A 17,635-nucleotide genomic window follows, 5' to 3' on the forward strand; every position below is an offset into this window, starting at 1 on the left:
AACTGTAGCATTTTAGGGCATGTAGAGGAAATTATATGCATGTTAGATATGGGCAAACTGTTATGAAATGAATAATAAACCTCTACCAATTATTAAATCCAAATTGGAATCGAACTTTTATTGAGGTTCTGAAATGTTTGCATAAGTGTTTTATCACTTAAAGTTTCTGGCCAAGACCAGACCCAGAAGTGCCAAAGTAGTGTAAGGAGGACCTTCTTGCAGTATTTATGGGTAGTTCTGGGGGAAGAAAGTTTGTTTACGTTAAATTTTCATTCCAGTGTTCCAAAGAGATTTGAATAAGCATCATAAATGAATACAAAATCTATCCATATTGTGTGTGCAAAAATAATAGAAACTTCAGTAGCCGAAAACCACATTGTCTTTAAATTGTCTAACAGAAGCCAATTCCAAGTCATGTAATTTCTCAATATTCATTCTGTATTCCTTCCCATGTGCCATTTCTCTTGCTGTATCTTGCATTGTTCATGCTAGTGGCACTTGCCTACAATTACATTCTAACTGGGAGGAGTGAACTGAACTTATTCATGGGGTCTGGGCAGTTGTTTTTGGCTTCTAGCAAAAGACAGTGAACAAATAGATTTTGGTGGCTGTTGACAGCTGTTTTGTATACATTTGCGTTATCAGGGAAAACACATGTAGATGATCTGAATAAGTAACATGCAATTGTTTCAGAGTTAGGTGAATTTAACTTCATCAGATTATCCCCAAGCTAGTTTTAGACCAAATTTAATGGCACTAAATTGAACAATGCTTTCTACTAATTTAGGGAAAGAATTAGTGTTTTTAAAAAATAGCTTTCTCTTTGGTACCTATGGTGCAAGAATTCCTGTCTCATGACAAAACAATGGCAGCATACAGTGCATGCCAATGGTCATTATTTAGCAATGTGACCATTTCTCTACTCTGTCCCTCCAACAAGCTTATTGAATCCAAACCATTTCAATGGCACTTAAAGGCATGTCTTTATTTTCCAGCCAAAAACATCACTATTTTTGGCTTTCAGATGTTGGCATCTACAATAGACTGTAGAAAGAAGCATCTAAAATGAGCTGTAAAGAATAGTGGGCCAGATTCATCCCTGGTGTAACTCCATTGATTTAATTACTCCATAGATAAATATGGCCCATTGAGCTCTATTCTTTCAGTGCACATGGGAACTAGCCATGTAATTCCTCTGTGAACTGAAAGCAGAAATTTTACAGCTGTAAGAACTTTCCCTCCCTCCCCGCTCCCAAGGATATTGGAGATAGACTAAGGAGGAGAGTTTGGTTAGGCTAAGGTTCAGAGCTGAATCTAAATGCGGTATGGAGTTTGAGTTCAAATTAATGGCATCAAAATTCTATGAATTTGTTCTTTAAACATTTCAACTGCACACGGTTATAATCTTGCAAGATTATCTGATATTTTTTAGATTTTTGCATCTTAAATGGTGGAAATTGTTCTCCTGAGACTACCCCTCCAAACCAAATGTGGTAAATAGAGCAATAAACTGTAAGACCTGAAGAGGTCTAATCTGAACTCCTCCATAATGCAGGCCATAGAATTTCACCCTGTAATTGCTGGATTATTATTTTGGAAAGATCTTGATTCAAAGATGCCCAGTGATGGTGAACACTTCCCCTGGTAAGCAGTTCCAATGGTTATTTATGCTTGGTGTTTAAAAAAGAAATCTGGTTTCCAGTCTAAATTTTCTGACTTTTGACCATTGGATTTAGCTGCAACTTTATCTTGTATATGAAAGAACTTTCTACTATAGGATAACTTCTTCCTGTGAGCAGTTATAGACCACAATCAAGTTGCCTCTTAACCTTCCTCTTGACAAGCTAAGTGTATTGAGTTCCTGAAATCTCTCTAGATTTGGATCCAGTCTAGTGCCAATAGCATTTTGCATGGCATCAGGTCCAGGGATTTGAATCCAACCTCTCCTCTGCCTCTCATAAAATTAGGAGCAAATCTTTTACACCTTTCTTTCCTTCTTTCATGTTTATGAGGCACATAACACTTTGGTACCTACACACCAAACAAAATTGTGAGGAAACAACGGAGTTTAAAACAAATGATGTTCTTCTGTCTATTCCGCTGATTACAGGGAGGTGTTGGTTTATGTACTCAAGGATTTAGAAAAAAAATTATTTATGGTGGTTGTTCTTGGGAAGACTTGTTCTAAAAATAAAAAATGACCCATCTCAAGGCTAATCAGTGTTTGGAATTCTTTGCCCAGAAGGTACTGACAGAAGCCAAGTAGAAGAAGATACTTGGAAACATTGGTACTGCGTCCAGGATACAAATAGATTATTAGATAAATAACTATGGTTAATCTTGCATGCATAGAAAGGGTTCAGCTGATTGCTAGATTTATGTTTGAGAAGGATTTTTGCATGGTGACACTTTAGCAGGAATTTTGAGGAGGTTAGTTTCACCTTGGTCTGGTACATTCCATAGGGGTTATCTGTTAGAATCATGTGGATGCATCCCATATGACTGAATTCATGAAACTGCAGTGTAGGCACCGATGAATCTTTTCTTCCATTTCTGTAGTCATTCACCTAGAAGATGCACTCTCTTAAAAAGACCCGTCTGTGCGACAGGGATGGGAAAAAACTCAAATCATTCCAGCACTTTGAACTGTACAATTTATTTAAAGAACTGGGACAGATTTAACATGGTCATGGCTATATTCCCAGGTGTAATACTGTTATAGTACAAAACAAAATTCCCAGAGAAGCACACACTCTTAAGAGTCTACATGTTATATTAAACCACTACATTTTTTAAAAATTGAAGTAATATAGCAATTGCAGAAGTCACTGAATTCTCAGTATCTCAGGTATTGGTCTACTGAGGTAGATTACTCCAGGATAAAATTGCCACTGGAGCTAAGAAGTGCCAGGTAACAGGAGATGTTGAATGCTCCACCATTGGCACTGTGTTAACTGTTATTAATATTTATAATTCAGGAATGATAAACACAGCTTCAAAGTGCACTGAATTGCATTATCTCGATTGCTTTAAGTTAACCTTTGTCTGAGTTAATTAGACATGTGCTCCATTCCTAGGAGATCTATATGGCAAGGCCAATAAATAATATTATTATTATGTTGGAAGGTGCTAATAACTGCTATCAAGCAGGTATTTGATTTATGACAATCACAGACCAGGTTAGAGCCTATTGGTGTGCTGAGCACCTATACAGCATCACACCATCTTTCAGGCTAATTGGAAGGAGCAACTAGGTCATTTTATGTAATAAGATACTGGGAAACAATAGAAGCCACCGCCCAAGGCAGTGAGCCATACTGCAAAGCTGGATCACAAGCTAACTGATGTGGACTGAGAAGTTCCCTGAGTGCCAACGCAGGGGCTAGGAGATGTTTGTCAAACTATGGGTGTGTTTTGGAGCAGAGAATGGGAGGACAAAGCTAACAGACAATGAAAGAAGTACTGTGAATGTGCCCTGAAAGGGAGCAGAGAGAGAGAGAGAGCTCCTTGGGTATGGAACTGGCTGGAAAGGAAGGTTTGGGAAGTTCTGAGCAAAGAAACTGCCTGCTGTTGTTTGTTTCTACTGTGTTGAATGAAACAAGACTTTGTGTACGTTCTTTGTAAATAAACAAGATTGCACTAAAGAATGTGCCTGACTCCTATCATGAATTTCTCCTTCTAACAGAAACAAACCTGCACTGCCCCAAATACACACTAAATGCTTGGTCTAAAGGGGCAACAATATTAATACTTGCACTTCCATAATTATTTCAGATGAGGATCTCAAACCACTCTACAACCAATGGCAATATTAGTAACATGCCTCTATATAGCACCTTTCATACAAGAATTACAAAGCACTTTAAAGTCTTTAATTAAATAAGTCTCATCTCCCCCATCAGGTAGTTAAGTAAATTTCACTATTTCTACAGAAGGTGACCTTGCCCAAGATCACCACAGAAAGTCAGTGTCAGAATCCCAGCATCCATTCCTATGCTGTATCCACTAGATAACATTCTGCTGTCTAAATGTTACTTAATTTTATTAAGCTCTAGCTTTCATTGTTCCTTCACAACCAGTAATATTATTCATTAAATCCCACACTGTCAAGTTGCATTTATTATTATACAACAATTTAATGCTAAAACCCATAACCTGAGCCACATCGAAAACCTTTCTGTTTACAGCAGAGAGGAGCGGATAGGGAGCTGTAGACAGGAATTTGAGAGCGTTTGACAGAGGGAGGCTTACAATGGTGAGGAGGACCCGCAACACCTGTGCCAGCACTGCTTCTGTCTCCTCCACCTGCGCCTGTAGCTAGACAGATCACCAAAGCATGGATGCTTTTACCCAGATTCTGGTGTGGGCTTGCAAAGACTGTAATTTGCAATTTCCACTTACTGATATCCAGGCTGGGGGTGGCATCCAATGTGAAAGGTGCCTACTGGTGGAATCTCTCAGGCAGCAGGTGGGAGAGCTACAGGAGGAGGTGGCCAGGCTGAGGAACATCTATGTCCATGAGCAATTCCTGGACAGTATCCATGTGGAGACAGCTGATGGTGCTGTCCCAGTTGACAGGACTACTGACACTCCAGTGAAGGAGGAGATGCCTTAGGGTGTATCTGACACACCAGTGGAGGAGGAGGCTCAGGGTGGACACAGCCAGCTGGTTACTTCTAGCAGCAGGCAGTGCTCCACCGCTGCTGCGAACCCTCCTGTTGTGGTAAAAGATAACCATTATGCTCTTCTTGATACAGGAGAGAAGAAATCACCCCCAACAGTTAAGGAGGTGAAGCCTTGTACCCCTAAGGCTGGGAGGTTTGTTGCCACCACTGATAAGAAACATAGGGTAGTGGTGGTTGGAGACTCTCTGCTGAGGGGGACGGAGACACCCATCTGTCGCCCTGACCGTTCATCCCGGGAGGTATGCTGCCTGCCAGGGGCCCGTATCCGAGATGTTACAGAGGCTTTGTCGAGAATTATCCGGCCTTCTGACTACTATCCCATGCTACTCATCCATGTGGGCACAAATGATACTGCGAGGTGTGACGCTGAGCAGATCAAGAGTGACTACAGGGCTCTGGGAGTACGGGTTAAGGAGTTTGGAGTGCAGGTGGTATTCTCTTCGATTCTTCCTGTTGAAGGTAGGGGTCCGGGCAGAAACAGATGCATCGTGAAGGTGAATGCCTGGCTGCGAAGATGGTGTCGCCAGGAGGGCTTTGGCTTCCTCGACCACGGGATGCTATTTGAGGAAGGACTGCTAGGAACAGATGGCGTTCACCTTTCGAAGCGGGGAAAGGCCTTATTTGCGCACAGACTGGCTAACCTAGTAAGGAGGGCTTTAAACTAGGTTCGACGGGGACAGGTGAGCAAAGCCCACAGGTAAGTGGGGAACAAGACCTGGGAGATGGGTTGGAAACAGGAGGGAGCACGGGCTATAATGGCAGAGAGGAAGGAGGGTCAGGGCAAAGCTGGGAGGCAAGATCAAACCAGTATCTTAGATGCCTTTTTACAAATGCAAGAAGTATGGGTAATAAGCAGGAAGAACTGGAAGTGCTAATAAATAAATACAACTATGACATTATTGGCATTACTGAAACTTGGTGGGATAATACACACGACTGGAATGTTGGTGTGGATGGGTATAGTTTGCTCAGGAAGGATAGACAGGGAAAAAAGGGAGGAGGTGTTGCCTTATATATTAAAAATGTACACACTTGGACTGAGGTGGAGATGGACATAGGAGACGGAAGGGTGGAGAGTCTCTGGGTTAGGCTAAAAGGGGTAAAAAACACAGGTGATGTCATGCTGGGAGTCTACTACAGGCCACCTAATCAGGCGGAAGAGGTGAATGAGGCTTTTTTCAAACAACTAACAAAATCATCCAAAGCCCAAGATTTGGTGGTGATGGGGGACTTCAACTATCCAGATATTGTTGGGAAAATAACACCGCAGGGCACAGACTATCCAATAAGTTCCTGGACTGCATTGCAGAAAACTTTTTATTTCAGAAAGTTGAAAAAGCTACTAGGGGGGAAGCTGTTCTAGACTTGATTTTAACCAATAGGGAGGAACTTGTTGAGAATTTAAAAGTAGAAGGAAGCTTGGGTGAAAGTGATCATGAAATCATAGAATTTGCAATTCTAAGGAAGGGTAGAAAGGAGTACAGCAGAATAGAGACAATGGATTTCAGGAAGGCGGATTTTGGTAAGCTCAGAGAGCTGATAGGCAAGGTCCCATGGGAATTAAGACTGAGGGGAAAAACAACTGAGGAAAGTTGGCAGTTTTTCAAAGGGACGCTATTAAGGGCCCAAAAGCAAGTTATTCCGATGGTTAGGAAAGATAGAAAATGTGGCAAAAGACCACCTTGGCTTACCCTTGAGATCTTGCGTGACCTACAAAATAAAAAGGCGGCATATAAAAAATGGAAACTAGGTCAGATCACGAAGGATGAATATAGGCAAATAACACAGGAATGCAGAGGCAAGATTAGAAAAGCAAAGGCACAAAATGAACTCAAACTAGCTATGGGAATAAAGGGAAACAAGAAGACTTTTTATCAATACATTAGAAGCAAGAGGAAGACTAAGGACAGGGTAGGCCCACTGCTCAATGAGGAGGGGGTAACAGTAACGGGAGACTTGGAAATGGCAGAGATGCTTAATAACTTCTTTGTTTTGGTCTTCACTGAGAAGTCTGAAGGAATGTCTAGTATAGTGAATGCTTACGGGAAGAGGGTAGTTTTAGAAGAGAAAATAAGGAAAGAGCAAGTAAAAAATCACTTAGAAAAGTTAGATGCCTGCAAGTCACCAGGGCCTGATGAAATGCATCCTAGAATACTCAAGGAGTTAATAGAGGAGGTATCTGAGCCTCTAGCTATTATCTTTGGGAAATCATGGGAGACGGGGGAGATTCCAGAAGACTGGAAGGGGGCAAATATAGTGCCCATCTATAAAAAGGGAAATAAAAACAACCCAGGAAACTACAGACCAGTTAGTTTAACTTCTGTGCCAGGGAAGATAATGGAGCAGGTAATCAAAGAAATCATCTGCAAACACTTGGAAGGTGGTAAGGTGATAGGGAATAGCCAGCATGGATTTGTAAAGAACAAATCGTGTCAAACTAATCTGATAACGTTCTTTGATAAGATAACGAGCCTTGTGGATAAGGGAGAAGCGGTGGATGTGATATACCTAGACTTTAGTAAGGCATTTGATACAGTTTCGCATGATATTCTTATAGATAAGCTAGGAAAGTACAATTTAGATGGGGCTACTATAAGGTGGGTGCATAACTGGCTGGATAACCGTACTCAGAGAGTAGTTGTTAATGGCTCCCAATCCTGCTGGAAAGGTATAACAAGTGGGGTTCCGCAGGGGTCTGTTTTGGGACCGGTTCTGTTCAATATCTTCATCAACGATTTAGATGTTGGCATAGAAAGTACGCTTATTAAGTTTGCAGACGATACCAAATTGGGAGGGATTGCAACTGCTCTGGAGGACAGGGTCAAAATTCAAAATTATCTGGACAAATTGGAGAAATGGTCTGAGGTAAACAGGATGAAGTTCAATAAAGATAAATGCAAAGTGCTCCACTTAGGAAGGAACAATCAGTTTCACACATACAGAATGGGAAGAGACTGTCTAGGAAGGAGTATGGCAGAAAGAGATCTAGGGGTCATAGTGGACCACAAGCTTAATATGAGTCAACAGTGTGATACTGTTGCAAAAAAAGCAAACATGATTCTGGGATGCATTAACAGGTGTGTTGTAAACAAGACACGAGAAGTCATTCTTCTGCTTTACTCTGCGCTGGTTAGGCCTCAACTGGAGTATTGTGTCCAGTTCTGGGCAGCGCATTTCAAGAAAGATGTGGAGAAATTGGAGAGGGTCCAGAGAAGAGCAACAAGAATGATTAAAGGTCTTGAGAACATGACCTATGAAGGAAGGCTGAAGGAATTGGGTTTGTTTAGTTTGGAAAAGAGAAGACTGAGAGGGGACCTGATAGCAGTTTTCAGGTATCTAAAAGGGTGTCATCAGGAGGAAGGAGAAAACTTGTTCACCTTAGCCTCCAATGATAGAACAAGAAGCAATGGGCTTAAACTGCAGCAAGGGAGATTTAGGTTGGACATTAGGAAAAAGTTCCTAACTGTCAGGGTAGTTAAACACTGGAATAGATTGCCTAGGGAAGTTGTGGAATCTCCATCGCTGGAGATATTTAAGAGTAGGTTAGATAAATGTCTATCAGGGATGGTCTAGACAGTATTTGGTCCTGCCATGAGGGCAGGGGACTGGACTCGATGACCTCTCGAGGTCCCTTCCAGTCCTAGAGTCTATGAGTCTATAAAACAAATGTCTGCCAAAATAAAGAACAATATCCTAAGAAACAGAAACTCATAAAACCATGCACAGAAGGAAAAATAGATTGTTAGCAGAAGGACCTTCTCCTCTGCAGCTCTGTAATCTGGAACATCTTTCCCACAGCTCATTTTGTCAACTCTCAATCTGATTTCAAAACTCAGTTGAAACTATGTTCCCAGTCCCTAGCTATAATGCTTAATCACTTTCTTTTATTATTTGGTACATACAAGAAAACTCTGGCTTGCTATTGGTTGAAAACTACCATGTGAGAAGTTAACATATTTGTAATTTTTACAACTCAGCTGAAAGATTGGTGCAATATTAATCACATCACACATGCAAACAAGCACAAAATTGCAAGCTTTATCTAGAGCTTGCTGAATAATATAAGCAGTGATTTGGAATATTTTTGCAAACAAAGATAAGGCGTACTGTTTGTATTTCTACTTATAATTTTTCATGGGTATTCTGAAGGCAGTGGAAATGTTTGAGTGCTAAAAGTTGTATGAATTATGTATTTTCTGTATGAAAATTCAGAGAATTCCTTATTTGTTATACACTATTTGTTATTCTCCAATTGTTATTCATTATAGTTTTGTTTATAAGTTTCAGTCATCCAGTCTGGGAGCTGAAACAATACGATGTGATTTGGGAAACCAGCATCATATAGTAAATAGTTGAAGTGAACAATTTGAGAACAACAAATAGGCTGAAATATGTTTACATAAAGCTATTCAGGGAATACTTACCAATAACAAATGCATTTGCAGAAATCAGGATTATTTCCAGAATGATTCATGAACAATAAGAGGTCTAAATTAGCAACAAATATTATTTGCAATGGATAAATTGATAAGTCATAAATGCAAAAAAATTCCATGGCATCTATTATTCTTTTCTTGGGAAATGAATAGTAGTATTTTCTGGACCTCTGCTTTAATCTATGCTTTAAAATGTTAGTTGGAGAAGAAGAAAGTATGTTATTTTTCTCTAACTTCAGTTTATATGAAATATGCTGTATTTAAAATAATAATATGTAGCTCCAATATGGCACTTTTAATCTTGAAAGCACTTTCCAAACATTAGTCCTCACAATAACTCTCCAAAAGACAGGGGAACAGACTATCCAAAAGACAGGGGAACGGGGGCAGAGAAGCAGTCAGTTAAATCTGATGAAAAATCCATGTAAAATATTTAGGTTCCTGAATTATAGATTTATAGATTTCAGTACCTAATTTAGAAAGCCAAATTTAAGCACATTTGCATTAAGTGACTTGCCCAATACAACAGACAAGAAGGAGTCAAAGCAAGATCCTGTGGATTGTTGAGTACAGCATCAGGCGCTGAGCACCCTAAACTTTCATTAACTCCAAAGCTCTTAGGCTCAGACCCTCCATGACAGAGGGACAACTAGAACTTAGAAATTCTTGTCCTGAGTGTATGCTATCATCTCAGGCTATATAGGATGAGTTGTGGCTGAAGTCAGGCATAAATAGCCCACAAAATATTTGGGGATTTAGCCATTCATTGCTCATGACAAATTCCTGGCACAAGGTTTACACCTGGTAATATTTTCACTTGAATCTCTGTTCTTCTGTGGGTTCTAGTCAGATGTTCAGTGCCATTTTGATGTAGTGTTTTATGGTTACCCTGTTTTGTTTTTTTTTTACTCTAAAGGAAGTCTCTGCATCCTCAGGGCCACTAAAAAGTGTAGTCACAGAGATCCCAGGTATGTATGAAAAGATCACTCCATTTCAGTGGTACAATGTGGTGGGTATTTTTGTTTTGTTTTAAGGTCTTACATTAGCTAGAAATGATAACTTGTCTTACTTACCAAAATGACAACACTGCAGAGGAAGCTGATCTGAAAATGGGATCCCTATCTCTGTATTGCCCTTCTACTGCATGTGTATCACCTGGTCTGCAGAGTGCGGGAGCTAAGACTAATAGCAGAGCCACCATGGGAAAATATTTGCTGTCCCTAGAGGAGCTCTGGGAAGGAATTGTGAGAATTCAGTCACAACTCCACCCATGCTTCCTTCCTCATGTCTGGCCACTACCACTGGCCAGGCTAGTGCATAGTGGGTGACACAATCATGACCCGATTCATTCTTCACCCTTCTCACCTCCTTGCTTTGTACTGGGTGTAGAGTCCCTGCTGTCTGTCTACTTTCTCACCCCTTGGACTAAAATCATTATATGCTCAGCCGTAAAGCAGAGGGGCACAAGGAATCCCCTGGACTAATCAAAATCTAGCTCTGATGTATTGGTGTATCATACCTACAGTACTTACTACTCCTTACACATAAACCTCTCACAACTTCACTCCTATACAGAGTATCAATCTGGAAATTGACCTGTTTCCTAAACACCGAAAACAATTCCTTACACTATATGTAGCCTGTAGAGCTATGAGTAAAAGAAAGAATCTTCTATTTATGAATGGAGCAAAGAATCCTGTGGCACCTTATAGACTAACAGACGTTTTGGAGCATGAGCTTTCGTGGGTGAATACCCACTTCTTCAGATGCAAGCTTTTACAGATCCAGACTAACACGGCTACCCCTCTGATACTATTTATAAATGTTTGTCTAGATATGTATAACCACACTTGTTAAATAACAAAACAAAAAACAGATGGAAACAGAATGAAGATCACCAAGATGGTATTGAAAAATTGTTCATTGTCGTGTACAGTTCCTGGTTTCTGTCACAATGAAATTTCATCTCAATATTTTACCCATTTACATCTGTTTATGAGAATATTTTTAATCTTAAACATTTGTAATTTCCCAAGCTTGGAACCAAGCATAAACGTACTCAGGTAACTAACATCAGACATTTACACACATAACATTTTTTTTTTGTTTTCTTTCCTCAGTATATCTACACTCTACCTTCTTCACAGGCAGTTTTTAAACAAGAAAAAGTAGCTCCTCTGCTAGCCTTACAGGAATTTTTTTTAGAGACTAATGAAAAATAAAGATCACCAGGATGGTGCTAAAAATTTGATGTGACTACTCTACTGACTGAACTCACGCATTAGTGTCTGTGTTCAAACTCAGTGGGGTTACTCAAGTGAGTAAAGTTACATATCCAAGCATTTGCAGGCTTGGACCCTATAATGATAGTATTTTAAATAATCAAATGTCAATACTTTGTGCCCAAGAATGACCTAAGGTGCTCACGCTCTTTGGGTGGAAAAGGCTTTGTGCAGTGTCATGAAGGAAAGCCCATATGTTCTTGTTCTCAGGAGAAGTGCTTTAAAACAGAAGCATCATAATGTCTCTTAACTTAAACTGCAGCAAGGGAGATTTAGGTTGGACATTAGGAAAAAGTTCCTAACTGTCAGGGTAGTTGGACACTGGAATAGATTGCCTAGGGAAGTTGTGGAATCTTCATCTCTGGAGATATTTAAGAGTAGGTTAGATAAATGTCTATCAGGGATGGTCTAAACAGTATTTGGTCCTGCCATGAGGGCAGGGGACTGGACTCGATGACCTCTCGAGGTCCCTTCCAGTCCTAGAGTCTATGAGTCTATGAGTCTCTGAGTCAGTGTGTTTTGCCGAATGCAAAGAAGTCACTCTGTGGTCATCCCCAGGAGGAAATCTGAGTAATGTAAAAATTTTCTGCCCTCTGACTTGACTGTATGGGTGGCTGAGCTATTTTACCACTCCGGAAGTCTTGAGTAGCAAAAGTGCTGATCAGAGAGTTAGATTTGCAACACTGTTTTCCTTCTCTGTTCACTTACTTTAACGGTTTATTTTTGATATATATATTATTTTATGGAGTCATTTATGGGTTCTTTTTTTTTTGGTAAGAGGCCTGGAAAAAATCCTATAAAGCTTGAAACAGTATTAAAACAGTAATAGTCTCTTGCTTAAAAAATGTGTGTGAATTATGAAAGAGGCAGAGTATAAATTTAATGTTACAGGAAGGAAAGAAGATAGAAAACAAAAGGATAAATAGCTAGATCCTTTAGCATATCTGTATGCATGCACATATGTACTTTCTTTTTCAATATATAAATATATGCAGGGCCAGCGCTTCCATTTAGGTGGCCTAGGCAATCGCCTAGGGTGCCAGGATTATTGGTGGGCGGCCTTTTTCCGGAGGGGGTGGCAGGCGGCTCCGGTGGAGCTGCCGCAGTCGTGCCTGCGGAGGGTCCGCTGGTCCGCTGCTCCGGTGGAGCTGCCGCAGTGGTGCCTGCGGGAGGTCCACTGGAGCCTCGGGAGCAGCCTACCGTCTGCAGGCACAACTGCGGCAGCTCCACTGGAGCCACGGGACCAGGGTGCTGGGCGGCGAAATTGCCGTGCGCCTAGGGCGCTAAAACCCCTAGCGCCGGTCCTGAATATATGTATACAGAAACACACATGTGCACACACATGCACATATAGTTATGCTGTATATAGATACAAGCACACACTCACATTCCTGCATTGCTTGTTTACCAAAAACTCCCATTTAAGTTTTGGATATACTGACATGCACCACATAAAATATATCAGCATTGATCTAATTAAAAACCTTTTCAGTCTGCTATCATTGTTTTTTAATCATTTCCACAACTTGTTTCCTCCAGAATGGAGTATTTCTGGGAATAATATTGTAGAATAAGAATTGCTGAGGGATTATAGTTGATGCCGCAATGTCATTCCTGGAAGTGATAATAGTTCCTTACAGTGCCTTTTCATCTCAGAGGAGCCCAAATTGATCTACAAACTTTTTAATATATTAAATGCTTTATTCAAATATTTAAGATTTAAGACACGCACTCCGAAGTCTAACTGACTATTCACTCCTAGTCCCACACAAATACATTGGGCGTACAGTGAGTGTTATGTGAAAACTTCTTTGTATGATTGCTAGGTTAAGGTTCCTGATCCACCCCTGGCCACTTGTTGTTTTTGTCCATCTGTTATATCTTGTCCCTAACCCAGATTGCAAGATTTTTAGGTTAGGGACTGTCACTTTTTTATATGTTTGTGCAGCACCTGATCCTGATCCCTAACTGGGGAATCCTGGTGCTGTTGTAATGGCAAATAAATAATAAATCATTTGACCAAAATAGAAAGACACATCAGATACATAATTTGAAAACTGAATTTACAATTTTTCCCCTTTAATATACAAAATCACATCCCTGACCACTGGTATACAGTTACCATAGGATCATTAAATGTCAGAAGTCAAGAAATACGATACCTGGTTTAGCCAAGAGAGATTTCAGCAAACAGTATGCATTTATGTGAGTATTTTGGGTGTTTCCTTTCACAGGCATGCAGCATTCTGGGCAGACATATGCACTGTTGTGTTGATTTCTTTGGGAGATCTTTCAAATAGTGTACATACAGATGCAATGCTCGAGGTACATGCATGATAGAATAGCTGCATCTCTGGAATTTCACACTTGTGTCTATTTATTTCCATCTGAAGTTAATTTCCTTTTCCCATTTGTTGCTTTAATCATTCAAACAAAAGGGTGTAAATTGGTCATTACGGCTGAGAATATAAACTCCCATAAAACAGGAAATCCAAAAGTTGTTTCCCTGGACTCAGCCATTTCCTATGTAACACACTAGCTAAGCATTGTTATCGTTATTTATATTATGATTGTGTCTTGGGGCAATTGGAGGGCAGGGCTCCATTGTGCTAAGTGCTGTACAAACAGAGAATAAGAGACAGTCACTGTTTATAATTTAAGTAGATGAGACAGATGAAGGATGGGGAAGGACTATACCATCCAAGCAGAATTATGTGCATGCCACTGGTTTTTGTCTGGGAGGGTATTTAAATCTTTTGGGTGCGGTTGAGGGAGGAGACAAAAAGACAAAGAAAGGGAGAGGACATTGAAGGGAGGAGGGTAAGGGGTCAGGGAAGGAAGGAGAGATGCATGGAGGGAGTTGCAGGGAGGCTGAGGTTAGAGACTATGAGGGCAGGCATAGAATCAGGCTAGCGCAAACAGACAATGAATGTACCTCTCAGGTGGATGGATTACATAAAATAGCATACGAATCTGCTAGTGCTTCTAAACTGACAGTAGAGGCTCGTGCATTTAGTTCCAGAGGTTCATGAGTTCAGCCATCACAGATATGCTTCAGTCATCGCAGTGCAGTTAAATTGGCCATGCACACAAGCAGAATGCAGCTTTGCTGCACATATTACAAGCTTAACAAGAAATTGCTTGCAAATTCTACTGTGCATTTACAGCATGAGCTTTTCAAAGGCCACAAACTTGGACAAATCAAATCCACTTTCTTCAAAACACTCAATATAGGCTAAAGTTTAACTCTTTACCCTCAGCTGCTTCAGCAGCAGAGCTGTTTTAAAACAGTCATAGGAACTTTTTTATAATGGGAAAAGAGTATTTTTTCATTTCTCTGCCATACTCAAAAGCAACTTGAAAAATGAAAGCTTTGGAAATTTATTAACCACTCAAAAATAAAACAAGGATTAGAATGGAAAATGATATATAAAGTTATAGTGAGCCTTGAGGCTCCTATTACATCATTCTTGCAATAAAAAAGACAATGAAATTAGTTGAGAAGGATGCATGTGTGTACTAGACTTCTGCACAAAGTCTCATGGTGACTGATTACTGTTTGTGCAGTGAGTTTGGTGCTGTGCTTTACTTTCCCAAGTTAGGATGTGCAGGACAGCACAGCAAGTTTAGCCAGCCTACTTAAGGACAAATGAAAAAGTAGATTAGGATGCTGAAAAGTGGGACAATCCAAAAACAGTAGGACATCTGGCCACCCTGTATGAGCTGAATACAATAGCTGTTTAAGTGTCACAGGAACTTTCCACATGGGAACTGCCACTCCAGATCAGATTTTAGGTACCAGTACTTCAGAGGGAGATGTAATACTCCTCTAATAGGCAATTAAGCAACAATTTGCCAATGGAGAAAATGTCTTCTAAATCCCAGACATTTGGTAGATGATTTATATCCAGAAGAATATGGATATTCTAATAATTCAAAGAAATGTCTCATCCTTTCTCCATAGATTCATAGATTATTAGGCTAGAAGGAGCCACCGTGATCATCTAATCCGACCTCCCATATAGCACAGGCCACAGGACCTCCCTGAATTAATTCCTGTTTGAACTAGAGCAGATCTTTTAGGAAAACATCCCATTTGGGTTTTTAAATAGCTAGTGAAGGAGAATCCACCACAACCCTTGGTTAGTTGTGCTCAGGGTTTATTACCTTCACTGTTCAAAACATGGGCCTCTGTGATAGCATAGAGCAGGTGGTCAACCTGAGCCTGAGAAAGAGCCAGAATTTAACAATCTACATTGCTAAAGAGCCACAGTAATACATCAGCAGCCCCCCCATCAGCTTCCCAACTCCTCCCGCCCCCTGGCAGCCTCGCTGATCAGTGCCTACCCCTCCTTCCCTGCATCTCCCAATCAGCTGTTTCATAGCATGCAGGAGGCTTGGGGGGGAGGGGGGGCATGGCAGGCTAAGGGGCAGGAAAAGGTGGAGTAGGGACAGGGCCTGTGGCAGAGCCAGGGGTTGAGCAGTGAGCACCCCCCGGCACTTCGGAAAGTTGGCGCCTGTAGTTCCAGCCCCGGAGTTGGTGCCTGTACAAGGAGTCGCATATTAACTTCTGAAGAGCCGCATGTGGCTTCGGAGCCACAGATTGGCCACCCCTGGGATAGAGAAACCAGAGACTGACATGGAAGGGGGTAAAGAGACTCTGTGCTAAGGTGTTTCCTCCCCTCTGGCCCTCCCAGTCATGCAAGGTACGAAAGGAAGAAGCTGCAGTCACCAAGGGGGAAAAAATGAAGCAGGACTTCTGAAGCAGCATGAGGAGCCAGCATGCCAGACACCCCTTCCCCCCTGCTTCCCCAGTTCTGTGATGAGTCCAGCAAACCCCTGGAGCAAGCCTGGTAGGAAAAGACTGACTCAGCTACCTGGCTGAGGATTCCAGTAAAGCCTTGAAGTAAGGTGGTGCCACTGACCTTTTCCCTTTCTGTTGATTCTGGGACAGACTTGTTCTCTGTGGGGTTTCAACTTCTGCTTGTCCCCATGCATACCAAAATAAGCAGACCTGTAAGGGCAAAGTCCACTGCAAGGACTAAGGGGCTGGGGCCCGGATTAGGCTGACCTTGAGGTGATAACTAGGCATGCCCCAGGAACACTCTTAGGCCTGGTCTACACTGGGGGGGGGGCGTCGATGTAAGATACGCAACTTCAGCTACGGGAATACCGTAGCTGAAGTCGAAGTATCTTATTCCGACTTACTTCCTGTCCTCACCGCGTGGGATCGACGTCTGCGGCTCCCCCACCAACTCCGCTACGGCTGCTCACTCTGGTGAAGTCCCGGAGTCGATGAGAAGTGCGTTCGGGGATTGATATATCATGTCTAGATGAGATTTGATATATCGATCCCCAATAAATTGATTGCTACCCGCCAATACGGCGAGTAGTCTGGACGTACCCTTATAACCTTATTTCCAGTCTGAATTTGTCTAGCTTCAACTTCCAGCCATTGGATCTTGTTATAGCTTTGTCAACTGGTTGAAGAGCCCATTATCAAATTCTTGTTCCAGATGTAATTTCTTATAAACTGTGATCCAATCACCCCTTAGCTTTCTTTTTTAAGCTAAGCAGAGTGAATTTCTTGAGTCTGTCCCTGGAAGGCATGTTTTCCAATACTTTAATCATTCTAAGTTCTTTGCCTCAGTATCATGCTGTGGCAGTGAGTCCTATGTACACACTCTTTAGGATAAAATATGAAGAACAAATTGAAACAGAAGGAAGAACTTTGATAAGAAAAATACAATTACCCTAACTTAAATATGACCAGGAGGCCAAGGATAATCTTTAAAAAAATAACCTGGATTTCTTAATGACCACACATGGTTTTATATCTCTCCAAAAAGATAGCATCTCCAAATACCATGCTGGGGCATTGGTTCCATGCTTACTTCAAAAAAAAAAAAAAGTCACCTACTTGTTTATCGGCATCAATTGGCACAGTATTATATATTTTCCTTGCGTATCTTGCCATCCATATACTGACCAGGCTCAGTGCTGCTTGTGACATCTGATAAGATCATAGACTAAGGTAATGTAGCTGTGTCACTGAGATGGTGTTTCTGAAGAGGTCATTAAATTCCCATTGGTCAGAGTTGCTATAGTTAGACTGAGCAACTTTTTCTCTCTCCGAGTATGAGCATTTATTTTAAACTATAGATGTTCAAATGATATGTGCCAGGATCCGAACAGTCACTGGAGATATGAAATGACATGACAGGTGCACATG

The 17,635-nt window shown here is 41.1% G+C and overlaps 1 long non-coding RNA gene across 1 annotated transcript in view; it reads right to left on the reverse strand.

The window, feature by feature from the left end:
• LOC115645485 overlaps window positions 1-17,401 on the reverse strand; it is a 92,342-nt gene extending 74,941 nt beyond the window's left edge. The window contains exon 1 of the long non-coding RNA XR_003998758.1: window positions 17,324-17,401. This is a non-coding gene — a long non-coding RNA (uncharacterized LOC115645485). The remainder of the gene's footprint in view (window positions 1-17,323) is intronic.
• Window positions 17,402-17,635: the final 234 nt, after the last annotated feature.

Source organism: Gopherus evgoodei, chromosome 2 (assembly GCF_007399415.2).
Source record: "Gopherus evgoodei ecotype Sinaloan lineage chromosome 2, rGopEvg1_v1.p, whole genome shotgun sequence".
Classification (NCBI taxonomy): Eukaryota; Metazoa; Chordata; order Testudines; family Testudinidae; genus Gopherus; species Gopherus evgoodei.